Source organism: Anolis carolinensis, chromosome 5 (genome assembly GCF_035594765.1).
Source record: "Anolis carolinensis isolate JA03-04 chromosome 5, rAnoCar3.1.pri, whole genome shotgun sequence".
Lineage (NCBI taxonomy): Eukaryota > Metazoa > Chordata > Lepidosauria > Squamata > Dactyloidae > Anolis > Anolis carolinensis.
In genome coordinates, this window is record NC_085845.1 from 206,595,725 (window position 1) to 206,612,530 (window position 16,806).

Below are 16,806 nucleotides of genomic sequence, written 5' to 3' on the forward strand. Positions count from 1 at the left end.
ATTAAATCAAATATGAGAAGAATCTAATATAAGGGGTTTAAAAGTCGGAAAGTGATCAAAAATATCTGCATATGCCAACAACTTAATGCTGCTGGTGGAAAACCCAGCAGAATCAATAGTTGCAGAAAACCAGTGGTTAGCAGATTATGGCACAACATCAGGACTTAAGGTCAACAGAGACGAAACCAGGATCAACATTAAAAAATTGCAACAGAAAGATGGACAAAAACTGACGGAAGTCTCAGGATTCAAATAGACAGGAATTGAAATACTTGGGAATCCAGCTAATAGACAAGGCATTGATGAAATCAAGCAATTTTAACGGGTCATGGATAGTGAGATCCAGACCACGGATAGCAGAAACCTGAAGCCCGAATACCGAGGTCTGTTAGGTGGATGGTCGGTACCAGCAGCGGCTTGCTTGTGGGTCCATGCCTGGCGAGACCAAGAAGCTGTAAACCCAGTTTTCCCCATTCAAAAGATCCCACCAGTTTAGGAAGAAAGCCACTGAGGTATTTTATTTTGCTCCAACTGGAATGACAGTTTTGTACGGAGAAATCTTTTCCCGCTCGTGCCCCAGCTGCAGCCAGCTTCACGCTGATTGGTGGAGCTGGCCATGACGTCATGGCCAGTGGGAGGATTCCCTTGGAGAGGCGGGACTGCAGCACCCACCAGCCAATCAGAGACCATTTCCCACTTCCAAAGCAGATTTCTGCTCTCCAAGGGCTCACCGATGGTCCAGGAGACAAAGGAGCAAACAGTGCTGTGAATGAATCACCTGGTCCCTCTTTCAAGACAAACTATGCGGGGCCATCAGAACTGACTTATGAATAAAGCACAAGGTTTTTGGACAAACGGATCTGCGTATACGTATTTTTAAAATTTATATATTGTAATTTTGGGAGGACAGGGGCCCAAGCCAGGCCTCGTCCCCCATTCTGTATCTTTGATTTCCATTTTTTCTAGCGAAGTGAAGCATCTTGCATTTGTCCCTGTTGAACTTCATTTTGTGAGTTTCGGCCAATCATCTCTCTAGTCTGTCAAGATCGTTTTGGATTCTGCTCCTGTCTTCTGGAGTGTTGGCTCTCCCTCCCAGTTTGGTCCCGTCTGCAAACTTGATGATCGTGCCTTCTAACCCTTCGTCTAAGTCGTTAATAAAGATATTGAACAGAACCGGGCCCAGGACGGAGCCCTGCTGATGGCACTCCACTTGTCACTTCTTTCCAAGATGAAGACGACACATTGGTGAGAATCACCCTTTGGGTTCGTTCGCTTAGCCAATTGCAGATCCACCTAACCGTAGTTTTGTCTAGCCCACATTTTACTAGTTTGTTTGCCAGAAGGTCATGGGGGACTTTGTCGAAGGCCTTACTGAAATCCAGGTAGGCTACATCCACAGCATTCCCTGTATTGACCCAACTTGTAATTCTATCGAAAAAAGATATCAGATTAGTCTGGCATTTCCTTTCCTTTGGAAGGAAACAAAAGGAACTTAATTTTTTCCTGACAGAAGGGGCTCCCAGAGGCCATCTAGCCCAAGCCCATTCTGCCAGACAGGGAGAGGTGCCTGCAGTTCAGTCCCAGGAAGGAGGCTCCTCCGTCTCCAGAGGGATCGGGAGGCCACCCATCTGGAGACGAGGCTTCCTCTGCCACCTCCTCGGCACCCGCTGCCATCTCCCAGGCTCCGTGGAGAAGCAAGAAGAGTGGAGATGGGCTGGAGGAGTCTTGGCATCCTGCCTGAGTCGTCCTGGATCTGCGAAGGAGCCAGACTGCGGAGGCTTCGCGCGATAACATGTTTGCTTGGCACCCGGCGGCCTCCTCCTCCTCTTCCTCCTCCTCTTCCTTCTCCTCTTCCTCTGGAGATCTCTCCTGGCCCAGAGCAAGGAGGAGGAGGAGGAGGAGGAGGAGGAGGAGGAGGAGGAAGGCTCCAGGCAGGAGAAAGGAAGCTCCACCTGAGCGTGAGGAAGAACTTCCTGAGGGTGAGAGATGTTCTGGTGGTGGAGCCTCCTTCCTTCTCTGGAGCTCTTGAAGGAAAGAAAGGCCTTTCAGAAGACACCCCACAGCTAGATCCGCTGTCAGAATGTAAGACACAACCTGAGGCCCATCTCTTCCGGCAGAAGGCCTCCGCAGTCAATTTTAACTTGTGAATTACCTATGTGTATTTGTTACGTGTGTTTTAATAATGCTCTGTTTTACCTCACTGTTTTAACAATGTTGCACCCCACCCCAAGCCACAAGGAGAGGCAGGTGATACATACATTATCATTATCATTGTTGTTGTTGAATTATTATTATTATTATTGACACAACGACGTTGTATGACACAGCAAACAAGATAGATATGCTGGATTTCGTTTCACAAAATCACAAGTCGAACACTTCCCAAGTGTCTAGGACTCTGTGATGTATTTTCGGATGATGCGTGCAGATCCCAGCAGGGTGGCCTTTTGCAGTTGGCAGATCGTGATTTTGTCAATGTCTATTGTTTCCAAATGCCGGCTGAGATCTTTTGGCACGGCACCCAGTGTGCCCATCACCACCGGGACCACCTGCACTGGTTTCTGCCAGAGTCTTTGAAGTTCAATCTTGAGGTCCTGATAGCGGCTGAGTTTATTATTATTATTATTATTATTATTATTATTATTATTATTATGAAATGCCCATCTGTCAGCAAGGCTTGGATGATGTCTCTGTGTGGCAGAACCAGAGGGTGGGCTAGATGAGCTTTGGAAGTCCCTTCCAACTCTAAGAGTCTACGTTTTATTATTATTTTGGGGAGATGGTGGCGGGGTATAAATAAAGTTTTATTATTATTATTATTATTATTATTATTATTATTATTATTATTATTATTATTATTATTATTATACGTGTCCCTCTTTGCCTTCCAATTCTAAAAGTCCATTGGACTTTCATCCCATGAATGAATGAGGTTTTGAAGCAGAGGCTGGGTGGGGGCTTGGATGGTGCCTTCCCACATGGCAGAATGGGGTTCAACTAGATGGTCTTTGATGGTCTCTTCCAATACAAGGGTTGTATGATGCTGTGATTCGGTTTTGACATCCGCATCCTGCAAGACCCACGTCTTAAGGCCTGCAAAATGGTGGGCATTGAATACAGATTCAGCTTGAACTCCTGTCCAGCAACTGAGAAAACAGCCCAGCCAACCTGGGCATGCCAGTCAGATGTAATTTGTAGATATGAGGGTTGAATGAAAAGTAATGCCTCCATCTTCGTAACTCCTCAACAGATGCCAGTCCTGGTCTGCGGCAGGTCCTGGCTTGTTCAGTAGATTCTCCTCTACAGTTCCATTTGGAGGGAAGCCTTAGCATTGAATGGTTGTGTTGTTAAAGTGCAAAGTATGGAACCCTGTGCAGATGGTTGATCAATGCGACTTAAGCAACGTGCAGTCACTGAATTCTTGAGAGCAGAAGGTGTCACCCCAAAGGAGATTCTTCAGAGAATGCAAGCTGTTTATGGTGATGGTGTTGACCTGAGTCCTGTGCGCCGTTGGGCGAGTAAGTTTAAAGATGTTGAGATGGGAACATCTGACTTGTGTGACAAACAAAGAGTTGTATGTCCCGTGACAGCAACCACAGAGTTTCATAAGCAAAAGGTTGACAGAATTCAGAACAATCGTCGTACCACTCGGAGAGAAATTTCAAGCATCATCGGCATTTCACAAGAACGTGTGGGTCGCATGATTGCTTTGCTTGTCTATCGGAAGATCTGTGCACGATGTGTACTGTGAGACGCCGGTTGCGGAAACAGAGTGTCGACTTCTTCTGTGACGGTTTCAGAAAATGTGTTCATTGTTGGCAGAAATGTATCCAATTGTCTGGTGATGATGTGGAAAAGTGAATAGTGGTCGTTAAAGAGCACATTCTAAGGATTATTTCTGCATTTGATTTATTAAAATACTCCCATCCAAACCCAAGTAACGAAGGTGGAGGCATTACTTTTCATTCAGCCCTGTATAAACATGAAGGGAATCCCTTTAGATTGGGGGGAGGGACGCATTCAGCCCCTCAGAGGTTGTTGGACTACGATTCCCAGCCGGGCAGTGGTGAGGAGCGCGAGGGTTTGAGACCAGCGACATCTCTGGAGGCCTTGGTGCTCACGGCCCATTTCCAAATGGAAACTGTGAGCATCCCCATAAGTCTGGCGATGGAGAGAAAACACGGGGAGCCTCCTTGCAGAGGAATTCTGGAAACCTTGGAAACCCGTTTTACAAAGAATGCCTGCGGTAACCAGGGGAACATTAGCGAAGACTCAAAAGGTGTCACGGCCAGTCAGAGAAGAGCTCTGTTCATGGGAACCTGCGTGATTCTTGCTTTAGCTGCACAAAGCCAGGAATCAGGCAACAAACACCCCAAAATGGAGAGGAATCCCCACAAGTCCTGTCTTTGCAGAAACAAAGACGTCAAACGAGGCACAAAATCCTTATCGCTTGACATCCCTGCTCTCAACGAGGGCGCGAAGCAAACTGCCCGGTAATGAAGTCTCTGGAATTACACGCCGCAATAATCCATTATCTCCATCGCGCAGGCTCGCGCAGGCCGCAAAGGCCATCAAGCGGCGTTGCCTATCAGCCAGCAGACTCTCTTAAATATCAAATATTGAAAGCAAATGCCATTGGATGCCAAGCCTTGGAGTGAGTGGAGGCAGAGGGAACGTGGGAGGAATGCAGAGCCAGCGAGGAGAGCCGGACCGTCCTCTCCGCCTGCACCCTCTCCGTTTGCACAGGATGATGGGCTTTGGGGTGGGGCGGGGGCGCCTTGGGGTCATTGCAGAAAGGGGCTCCCAAGGGCCATCTAGTCCACCCCTTCCATGCAGGAGCCCACCACTTTACTTTATTTTATTTTGTGTCAAAAGCATTCCATAATAAATAAATTTAAAAGTGATGAAATAAAAGAAATCACAAGCAGCTAAATAGTTTTAGACCAAAAGCAGGCAACAGCGAGCACATTGTCTGTAGCTTTAAACAACTCCTCCTCCGTGCATGAGGCAGGACATTGTGGGTAAGCAGACAAATGCGGAGTTGTTTGTTCTGCTCCACAGTCACACAAGGTGGAGGATTCCTCCAGGTAGTGCCACCTTGCCAAGTGGTCTTTTGATCTGCCCACTCCGCTTCTGAGTCTGTTCAGGGACTTCCAAGTTGCCCATTCTTGGTTTGACCCTGGAGGAAGACCCTCTTGGGGGGCCATCCGGTTAGAATTGCCAGGTTTAGCTGCCCAGAGGGACACCCTTGCTGCTGCTGGAGGAACATCAAGAGGAGTGAGTGGTGGTTCTCATGAAGCCTTTCCTTGATTTGAGTCTGGTGGGAGGAGGGTGATAGCCATGCAGTGGGTGGCTTTCACAATGTTCAACCTTTTTTCTCTCACCGTTAGCAGCAACTTCCCGTCGCACGTCAGGAGGGGCAATGCCAGCGAACTTGTAGAGTTTATCAACAGGTGTAGGTTTAAGGCATCCCGTGATGATTCTGCATGTTTCCTTCAGTGCTATGTCCACCTGCTTTGCATGGGCAGACTTGTTCCAGACAGGACAGGCGTACTCAGCAGTTGAGAAAGACAAGGCCAGGGCTGATGTTCTTACTACTTGTGGGTCTGCTCCCCATGCGCTGCCAGTCAGTTTCCGCAGGATGTTATTGCGTGCAGCTACTTTGTGCTTGGTGTTCATGCCGTGTTTCCTATATGTTAGTGTTCGGTCTGAGGTGACACCAAGGTATTTAGGATGGAAACAGTGTTCGAGCTCTTGGCCTTCCCAAGTCACTTTCAGTTTCCTGTTGGCTTCGCGGTTACGTAGGTGGAAAGCACACACTTGTGTCTTGGAAGGGTCAGGCTTCAGGTGGTTCTCTTTGTAGTAGCTGGAGAGATCTTTCAAGGCATTGGTGAGTTGCTTTTCAACTGTTTCAAAATCTTTTGCTTGTGTTGTAAGGCCAAGGTCATCAGCATATATAAAGCTCTTTGTGAGTGGTGGTAGTGGCTGATCGTTCGTGAAGATGTTAAATAAGGTTGGTGCAAGAACGCTGCCTTGGGGTAAACCATTATTTTGCCTCCTCCATGTAGTGGTTTGCCCACCACTGAAGCGCCACTGAAGGAATGGAAGCAGCTGCTTCAAGGTGCCTCTGAGCCCATTGGTTTGTTGGTTTGCATGCATCTACTTTGATATCACTGCCAATTTCATATTCCGATATGCAGATCGACATAATAAAGGTAAAATCAGGTGAGAATGCCTTGTGCTTCTTGTGATAATAATGTTATGTTTTCACAAATACAGTCAGTCCTCTATATCTACAGATTCTGTGTTTAAATCCCCAAGGTAAAGGTCAAGGTTTCCCCTGACGTTAAGTCCAGTCATGTCTGACTCTGGGGGTTGGTGCTCATCTCCATTTCTAAGCTGAAGAGCCGGCGTTGTCCATAGACACCTCCAAAGTCATGTGGCCACTGGCATGACTGCATGGAGCACCCTTACCTTCCCGACGGAGCAGTACCTATTGATCTACTCACATTTGCATGTTTTCAAACTGCTAGGTTGGCAGAAGCTGGGGCTAACAGTGGGTGCTCATTCTGTTTCCGGGATTTGAACCTGGCACCCAAAGCATGCCTTTATTTTGCCATTTTGTATGAGGGACAGCATTTTAGAATGCCAGTGTGTGTCATGGGGCTTGAGTGTGCATAGATTTGGGGATCTGAGGGGGGTCCTGGCAGATACGGAGGGCCCGCTGCGATCTCTCTCTTTGCAAGGCTCAAAGGCAGAGAGGGCATCTGTGGATCCGTGCCTCCTTCTTATCTCCGAGACGCCTTAGATCCTCGCCAAGGGCTGGCCGAGGCGCTTGGTCCCCTCTGGGCAAATCCTGGCTTTCAGGCAAAGCGGCGTCTCCATGAGGATCCCTCTTAAGCCCCGTCCCTGGTTTGAAGTGGCTCATTAGAGGCGCCGCAGATTTTATCAATGGGCGAGGAGGCATGAAACAGATTGATGGAGATGATATTCACGTTAATTTGGATGTTAATGTTCTCCAGAGAACGAAGCACCCGTCTTTTCTGGGGATAATTGGGAGGAGAGGAAGAAACACCCAGCCACTGGCCAAACCATCTGCCACCGGCCGTGACTCAGGTGGGCACAGACTCTTCTCTCTTCCGGAGAAGAAGCCCCTCTCGTCGTGGCTCACAGGAGGAAGAACAGCCACGTCCCTGTGCCTGGAGATGGCTGCTGGGCTTGCAATGCAGGGCTGGAGGGGGGGGCTCCCTCCTGAAACACAAGGGTTTCCGCACAGTTCAGTAAACCAGCCTCGGTCAAGGGATGCTGGACTCCAAGAGGCAATCCTTGAAGCCCAGAGCTGGAGGGGGCACACAGAGGCCATTGCAACAGCCTAGCATAGTCATTTATATCAATCAGATCACATAGAAGAGTCTCAGGTCAGGCATGTAGGTTGGGGGGGGGGGGGCTTGAGAGGCTTCAGCCCTCCCCCCCAAAAATTCTCAGAGTGGTCTGCGAGAAGGCCTTACTGGTACGTGGCACTGTGGCGTCCTTGTCCACGCCTGGACACTGTCTTTCCTTTTCGGTGCCCCTGGTTCCAGCCTTCGGTGCTGAAAGAGGAAGAGGAGCGCACCGCCGCAACACAGACCGTTCAGAGGCCACAATAGACCTTTGCGCCCATGCACTCGGCAGGCCTTTGCACCCATGCATTGAAGTCTCGCCACACTCGTGGCTGAGAGTGGAGTGAGTCGAACCCGTCGGCTGCCTTCTGGGACTCTCTGGATCCAGGTAAACAACAACTACCATTTGAAAAGGGCAATCCTTCCCCAATCCCTGCCTGTATGCACAGTTGGGCACATTGGCTCTATGTACCAGGTTTAGTCCAGATCCAGCGTTGGCTTGGTTCAATGCCCTCTGGATAAGGGCACACTGCAACTCCCAGGCCCAACGTCAATCACCCCCAATCCCCACCTGTCCTGTATGCACAGTTGGCCGTGTTTGGTCCAGATATGATGCTGGCTGCCTTCAGTGCTTTCTGGATCCAGGTAAACAACAACTACCATTTGAAAAGGGCAATCCTTCCGCAATCCCTGCCTGTATGCACAGTTGGGCACATTGGCTCCATGTGCCAAGTTTGGTCCAGATCTGGCGTTGGCTTGGTTCAATGCCCTGTTTTATTGTGATTTTATTGTATGACACAGCAAACAAGATAGACATGCTGGATTTCAAATCACAAAATCACAAGTTGAACACTTTCCAAGCGTTTAGGACTGTGTGATGTATTTTCAGATGATGCACGCAGATCCCAGCCGGGTGGCCTGTTATTGTTATTATTATTATTGTTGTTATTATTGTTGTTATTAAACAGTTCTTCTACTTTAAAATGAAGTTAGTTATGCTACTAATATGCTGCCTCCAAAGGCAGAATATGTAATTTAGAGCCTGTATCTTTAAGAGTAGGGGAGGGGTAAGGAGCCCTAGCTTTAGAACTCTGGGAATGACAATTAGAATGACAGTTGGTTGGGGATTTCTGTTCAGTTTAAGTTTAAGATTGACAAAATGGCCGGGGAGGAGAAAAGAAGACTGCTGCTGTAAAGTAAAAAATAAGTCAAAAAGTATTCTAAGCATTTTGTTAATGAAAGTAAATAAATAACATTTATTATTTAAACTGTTATGTGTATTCATACCATGATCTGATCACCATAGTCAATCTATCCCATATGCATGGGGTCATTGGGATAACGATACAAAAGGTTTGCTAGTGTAAATCCTCTCTCAGACTCAGTACTAACTGGATATCCCCTCCAAAAAACCTTTCTGGATCACCAATGGCTGGGAATACTCACAAAGTGGGAGTAGCTTTATATGTCAAAAACAGCTTTATATGTCAAAAACAGTTACGTTGCAGAAGAAATGCAAGACTGTAATCCGGGAAACCAGCTTGAAAGCATCTGGATAAGAATCAAGGGAACCGGGACTCAAAAAGATCTTGTCGTGGGTGTCTACTACAGACCTCCGAGTCAGGATGAAGGACTTGATGAAGCCTTCTGTCAACAGCTGACCAAACAGGCACAAAGAAGAGATATAGTAGTCATGGGCGATTTCAATTATCCCGATATCTGCTGGAAAACAAACTCAGCCAAGAGTACAAAGTCCAACAAATTCCTCACTTGCCTTGCAGATAATTTTATGGTCCAGAAGGTAGAAGAGGCAACAAGGGGATCAGCAACTCTTGATCTAATCTTAACAAATGTGGAAGACCTGATCAATACAGTTGAAGTGGTTGGCTCCTTAGGGGCAAGTGACCATGTGCTCCTGCAGTTTGCAATACAAAGGAATGCTGAAACTAAGACAAGTCAAACACGCATTCTGGACTTTAAGAGAGCTGACTTCCAAAAAATGAAGGAATTACTGAGCGGCATTCCATGGACGCCGATATTAAAAAACAAGGGAGTTAAGGATGGATGGGAGTTTTTCAAAAGTGAAATACTCAAGGCGCAAATGCAAACAGTGCCAACAAAGAAGAAAAATAAGACAAGTGCAAAGAAGCCAGAATGGATGTCCAAAGAACTTCTAACTGAGCTAAAGCTCAAAAGTGACATGCACAAGAAGTGGAAAAGGGGAGAAATCACCAAAGAAGAATTCAAACGTATAGCCAACACCTGTAGGGAAAAGGTTCGCAAGGCTAAAGCGCAAAATGAGCTCAGGCTTGCCAGGGACATAAAAAACAACAAAAAAGGCTTTTTTGCTTACGTTGGTAGAAAAAGGAAGAAAAAGGAGGCGATAGGGCCATTGCAAGGAGAAGATGGGGTGATGGCGACAGGGGACAGGGAAAAGGCAGAACTACTTAATGCCTTCTTTGCCTCGGTCTTCTCAGAAAAAGAAAGCCATCTTCAACCTCAGCAACACGGAATGGACGAAGGATTGGGGGAAATCCAACCCCAAATAGGGAAACAAGTTGTCCAGGAACACTTGGCCTCTCTAAACGAATTCAAGTCCCCAGGGCCAGATCAGCTACACCCAAGAGTATTGAAGGAACTAGCGGAAGTTATTTCAGAACCACTGGCAATTATCTTCGAGAGTTCTTGGAGAACGGGAGAAGTCCCAGCAGATTGGAGGAGGGCGAATGTGGTCCCTATCTTCAAGAAGGGAAAAAAGAACGACCCAAACAATTACCGTCCGGTCAGCCTCACATCAATACCAGGCAAAATTCTGGAAAAGATCATTAAGGAAGTGGTCTGCGAACACTTAGAAACAAATGCGGTCATTGCTCATAGTCAACACGGATTTACCAAAAACAAGTCATGCCAGACTAATCTGATCTCTTTTTTCGATAGAGTTACGAGTTGGGTCGATACAGGGAATGCCGTGGATGTAGCGTTCCTGGATTTCAGTAAGGCCTTCGACAAAGTCCCCCACGACCTTCTGGCAAATAAACTAGTAAAATGTGGGCTAGACAAAACTACGGTGAGGTGGATCTGTAATTGGCTAAGCGAACGAACCCAAAGGGTGCTCACCAATGCGTCGTCTTCATCATGGAAAGAAGTGACAAGTGGAGTGCCACAAGCAGGGCTCCGTCCTGGGCCCGGTTCTGTTCAACATCTTTATTAACGACTTAGACGAAGGGTCAGAAGGCACGATCATCAAGTTTGCAGACGACACAAAACTGGGAGGGATAGCTAACACTCCAGAAGACAGGAGCAGAATTCAAAACGATCTTGACAGACTAGAGAGATGGGCCAAAACTAACAAAATGAAGTTCAGCAGGGACAAATGCAAGATACTTCACTTCGGCAGAAAAAATGGAAATCAAAGATACAGAATGGGGGACGATGCCTGGCTTGACAGCAGTGTGTGCGAAAAAGACCTTGGAGTCCTCGTGGACAACAAGTTAAACATGAGCCAACAATGTGATGCGGCTGCTAAAAAAGCCAACGGGATTCTGTCCTGCATCAAGAGGGGAATAGCGTCTAGATCCAGGGAAGTCCTGCTCCCCCTTATTCTATTCTGCCTTGGTCAGACCACACCTGGAATCACACTGTCTCCAATTCTGGGCACCACAGTTGAAGGGAGATGTTGACAAGCTGGAAAGCGTCCAGAGGAGGGAGACTAAAATGATTAAGGGTCTGGAGAACAAGCCCTATGAGGAGCGGCTTAAAGAGCTGGGCATGTTTAGCCTGCAGAAGAGAAGGCTGAGAGGAGACATGATAGCCATGTACAAATACGTGAAGGGAAGTCATAGGGAGGAGGGAGCAAGCTTGTTTTCTGCTGCCCTGCAGACTAGGACGCGGAACAATGGCTTCAAACTACAGGAAAGGAAGGAGATTCCACCTGAACATCAGGAAGAACTTCCTCACAGTGAGAAGGGCTGTTCGGCAGTGGAACTCTCTGCTGCAGAGTGTGGTGGAGGCTCCTTCCTTGGAGGCTTTTAAGCAGAGGCTGGATGGCCATCTGTCGGGGGTGCTTTGAATGTGATTTCCTGCTTCTTAGCAGGGGGTTGGACTAGATGGCCCATGTGGTCTCTTCCAACTCTACTATTCTATGATTCTATGATTCTATGATTCTAAGTGTGTATTTCTTTCATTGCTACTCTCCATTTCATCCTAATGGCCCTTCCCCATCTCCTCCGAGTGTCTGTTTATGTTCACAGTCACCAAAGGAGAAATGCTTTGAAGTTGAGGAGAGGAGGAACATCCTCGTTGTCTTAAGATGGCCAGGGCAGGCGGCTTCTTTGTTCCTTGTTGTTCCGTTGCTTCTGGTGTTGAGTGTCCTGTTTTCTCGCCATGGGGTGAGCGGGGCCCTTTTCGCTCTCCTTTGTTTCACCACGAGAGAGAGAAAGGCTTTGACTCCCAATTTTGTCAGGATCAATATTTCCTACCTGGCCTTAATCTATCTTTCCAGCCTGATATGGAATTTAGACCACAATAAATTGAGAGGGAAGGGCCTGGCGAGCATTATGCCAACCAAAGTTCCAGATTAAAAGTTCAACAGTGAAGCAAAGACATACCCTGTTTCCCCTAAAAAAAGACATCCTCAGAAAATAAGACCTAGTAGAGGTTTTGCTGAATTGCTAAATATAAGGCCTCCCCCAAAAGTAAGACCTAGCAAAGTTCTTGTTTGGAAGCATGCCCGCCGAACACAACATGCAGTACTGGTAAATGTACGTACCATAGAGTGTTTGTTGTACATGGAAATAATGGTAGTAACAAGACATTCTTGATAGGATTCACAGTTTGTCTGGTTATGTTGGTTTGTGATGACAACTACTGTACAGTATATAATAAATGTTCATTTTTTGTACAACAATAAATGTGAATTCTTCTTCATGGAAAAATAAGACATCCCCTGAAAATAAGACCTAGCGCATTTTTGGAAGCAAAAATTAATATAAGACACTGTCTTATTTTCGGGGAAACACGGTAGGACAGAGGTGTTTATTTACATCTTGGCCAAGAAGCGATGCTTGCAAACACCTGCTCCAAAATTGCAAGCATAAGAGAACATGTGCTATGCAGATTAATTTTATACAATCAGGCCCCATCATTATTACAGTTTGTGACAGAATTGTCCTTCTGTCTCTGGTTGGCTGAGCTCCGATGACATGGCTGGAAATCCCTTCCCAGTCAGGAGGGGAAAGCTCTGTGGGCGGAGATGAATCTCCAGGAAGTGCTGGCGTTCCAGGTCAGAAGGGGTCCAGGGTGGGATTGTGGGATTGATGAGATTGTGAAACCCACACCCTTGAAGACAATGGAAGCTGCTCTGTGTAGTCTTAGTTTAGGCCAGATAAACAAAGATGCATGTTGGGATGACTGTAGGTGGGCCGTTGGGAGCTATTGCCTATCCCTTGTTATATTCTTTGCCTGAGGCTGAGAAGCAGTCTTGGGGAATATCTCTGTGGCCTCAGCCAGGCAGTTTACAAACAAAGAAACCGATATTTTACATTTGAGAAAAATGCAATCTATATATTTCATACTCGGGACATAGATACATTATATAACAGGATAAAAATTATACAGCAAGAAATGGATACAAGTTTTGGCTCTGGATGTCAGGCCAGGCTGTGGCGCAGGCTGCAATAAATCACTCTGCAATAAATCACTCCGACCAAGAGGTCATGAGTTCGAGGCCAGCCCGTGTCGGGGTGAGCATCCGACAATTAAAATAAAAAAATAGCCCCTGCTCGTTGTTGACCTAAGCAAACTGAAAGATCATAGAATCATAGAATAGTAGAGTTGGAAGAGACCTCATGGGCCATCCAGTCCAACCCCCTGCCAAGAAGCAGGAAATAGTTGCATCTATCAAGTAGGATATCTAGGTACCACTTATATGTGGGGAGGCTAATTTACAACACCATAAAAATCATCCAGCCACCGTTGGAATGAGGAAGTTGCCGTTGCAGTGGATTAAGGATGTTGCAGTTACCCAAAGTCTCTTTTTGTGTCTAAACCACACCCAAGGCTGTTTCTCAAGGTGAAACAATAGTTGGATAATTTGCTCCCTTACCTAGGTCAGGTAGAAGTCAATGCTTCCTTTCCCAGAAGTAAAAAAGACCATGGTTAATAGATTTATAGGAATAGTGGAATAAAATATAGTTTATAGAAGGGAGTGAGAGATCTGGGGGTGGTGGGGAGGCCTGGGAGTTCTATGCAAAAGAGAGGGTGCCGCTTTATTGCATTTTGGCTTGTTGTCCTTGGGAAACTATCAATCCTTTTTATTACGGGTGGCAGTAGTGGTGCTCGATAACAATCCTACCTAAGGAAGTTTGAGCCCGTGTGGTGTTTTTTGCGCAGGATTGTCAGTAAAAATACTTTGAGATCTTGCAACTTTGTTTGATGCTTATATTTGTCTTAATTTGGAAAGTGGATTTTAAAGCTCCCTCTAAACTTCTCTCACACAGCTTGCGACTCCCACTACGCTGCTGCTTCATAGAGAGGGACCAAACCGTCTCGTATATTTTAAGGGTGTTTTAATTCGAATGGATTAAAGCAATCTGTTCTACGGGCCAGATATTCCCAGCGCATGGAGTGCCACAGAGGTGAGCTCTCCCTGCCTTCGGCTGGACGTGGTCCTTGTGCGCCGGACTGTGCACCTGTGGAAGGAACTGTGTCATCCATGAAAGATACAACTCTCTGTTCACCCCTCATGGAAAAGACTCTCTGACCAGCCATCAAAGGGCAAGGCCACCCACAAAAGCATCCGTCGTCTCCATGGCTCTTCTAACCCTGGGACTAACAGGAGGATATTTATCTGTCTAGAATGGGGAGACACCAATCAACTTTAAATCCTGACATTTCTCCATATTCCTTCAGGATGTAGGCAGTGGATCGTCTAGAACAGGGGTCCCCAAACTTTTTTAACAGGGGGCTAGTTCACGGTCCCTCAGACCATTGGAGGGCCGGACTATAGTTTTTAAAAAATCTATGAACAAATTCCCATGCACACTGCACATATCTCATTTTGAAATAAAAAAACAAAAAAACCAAAATTGGAACAAATACAGCCTCAATGTTAATAATAATCATAATAAAAATAATAAAGAGGGTTGGAAGAGACCCCTTGAGCCATTTCGTCCAACCCGCTTCTGCCTTTGTGCACCAAAAGCACAAGCAAAGCACCCTGACAGATGGCCACCCAGCCTCAATGTTGTTAATAATAATAATAATAAATCACACAGTCCTAAATGCTTGGGAAGTGTGATTTTGTAATACAGTAGACTCTCACTTATCCAACACTCGCTTATCCAACATTCTGGATTATCCAACGCATTTTTGTAGTCAATGTTTTCAAGACATCGTGATATTTTGGTGCTAAATTCGTAAATACAGTAATTACTATGTAGCATTACTGTGTATTGAACTACCTTTTCTGTCAAATTTGTTGTATAACATGATGTTTTGGTGCTTAATTTGTAAAATCATAACCTAATTTAATGTTTAATAGGCTTTTCCTTAATCTCTCCTTATTATCCAACATATTCGCTTATCCAACGTTCTGCTGGCCCGTTTACGTTGGATAAGCAAGACTCTACTGTATCTCATTTTGAAGTAAAAAACAAAACAAAATGGGAACAAATACAGCCTCAATGTTAACAATAATCATAATAAAAATAATAGAGGGTTGGAAGAGACCCCTTGAGCCATTTAGTCCAATCTCCTTCTGCCTTTGTGCACTAAAAGCACAAGCAAAGCACCCCTGACAGATGGCCACCCAGCCTCAATGTTGTTAATAATAATAATAATAATAATAATAAATCACACAGTCCTAAATGCTTGGGAAGTGTGATTTTGTGTTATGAAATCCAGCATATATATCTCATTTGCTGTGTTATACTGTGTCCTTCTGTCAATAATAATAATAATAATAAAGAGGGTTGGAAGAGACCCCTTGAGCCATTTAGTCCAACCCCCTTCTGCCTTTGTGCACCAAAAGCACAAGCAAAGTACCCCGACAGATGGCCACCCAGCCTCAATGTTGTTAATAATAATAATAATAATAATAATAAATCACACAGTCCTAAATGCTTGGGAAGTGTGTTTTTGTAATACGAAATCCAGCATATAAATCTCATTTGCTGTGTTATACTGTGTCCTTCTGTCAATAATAATAATAATAATAAAGATGGTTGGAAGAGACCCCTTGGGCCTTTTAGTCCAACCCCTTTCTGCCTCTGCACCAAAAACACTAGCAAAGCACCCCTTAATAATTAATAATTAATAAAATAATAATTAAAATACCATTATAAACAAGCAAAGCTTTGGAAGGCGCGCACCAGGTGAGGGAGGAGGTGGGAAAGGTGCACGCATTTCCCTCCTCCCTTGCATTGCATGCGCCTTCCTCGGTGGATAAATGGCTTTGATGGGCCGCATGTGGCCCCCGGACCTTAGTTTGGGGACCTCTGATCTAGACGGTCTCATAGGACCATAAGTAAGGAAAATGACCTCCAAAAGCTATCTAGATGGTCTCATAAGGCCGTAGCTAAGCAAAGAGACCTTCAAAGACCATATAGACCAGGGGTCCTCAAACTTTTAAAGCAGAGAGCCGGTCCACAATCCTTCGGACTGTTGAGGGACCAAATTATTCTTTTGGGGGGGGGGGGGGAACCGAACAAATTCCTATGCACACTGCACATATCTTATTTATAGTGCAAAACAATAACAATGAAAGAACAATACAATATTTTAAAATGAAAATAATTTTAACCAACATAAACCTATCAGGATTTCAATAGGAAGTGTGGGCCTGCTTCTGGCCAATGAGATAGTCAGGTTAATTAGGATTGTTGTTGTTGTTGTGTGTCTTCAAGTCATTTCAGACTTTGGGCGAGCCTAAGTCCAGAATTATTTATTTAAGTCCAAAATCATTTACTACATTTTATTTACTACATTTATATCCCACCCTTCTCACCCCGAAGGGAACTCAGAGCAGCTGTATGTACATACAATATATTATATTATTAGCATAGCACAATATTAGCATTATACTATATTGAACTATACCACTATACCGTAATATTATATGTAATATATAACATATAATTAATATTATTATATGATATTATTGTTAGTATTGTATTGTATAAAATGATAATATTATCAATATTATATGTATATACAATATATTATATTATTAAAACTGATATAAAAATATTATATTATAAATGAGGGTGAGGGCCAGGTAAATTACCTTGGAGGGCCGCATCCGGCCCCCGGGCCTTAGTTTGGGGACCCCTGGTCTAGAAATATCACCAATCTGCAAATACTTCTAATTTATAACTTTGGGCTCTTTCATTGACCCCTTTGCTATCTTTTCCATCTCTCGTTGCTCTAC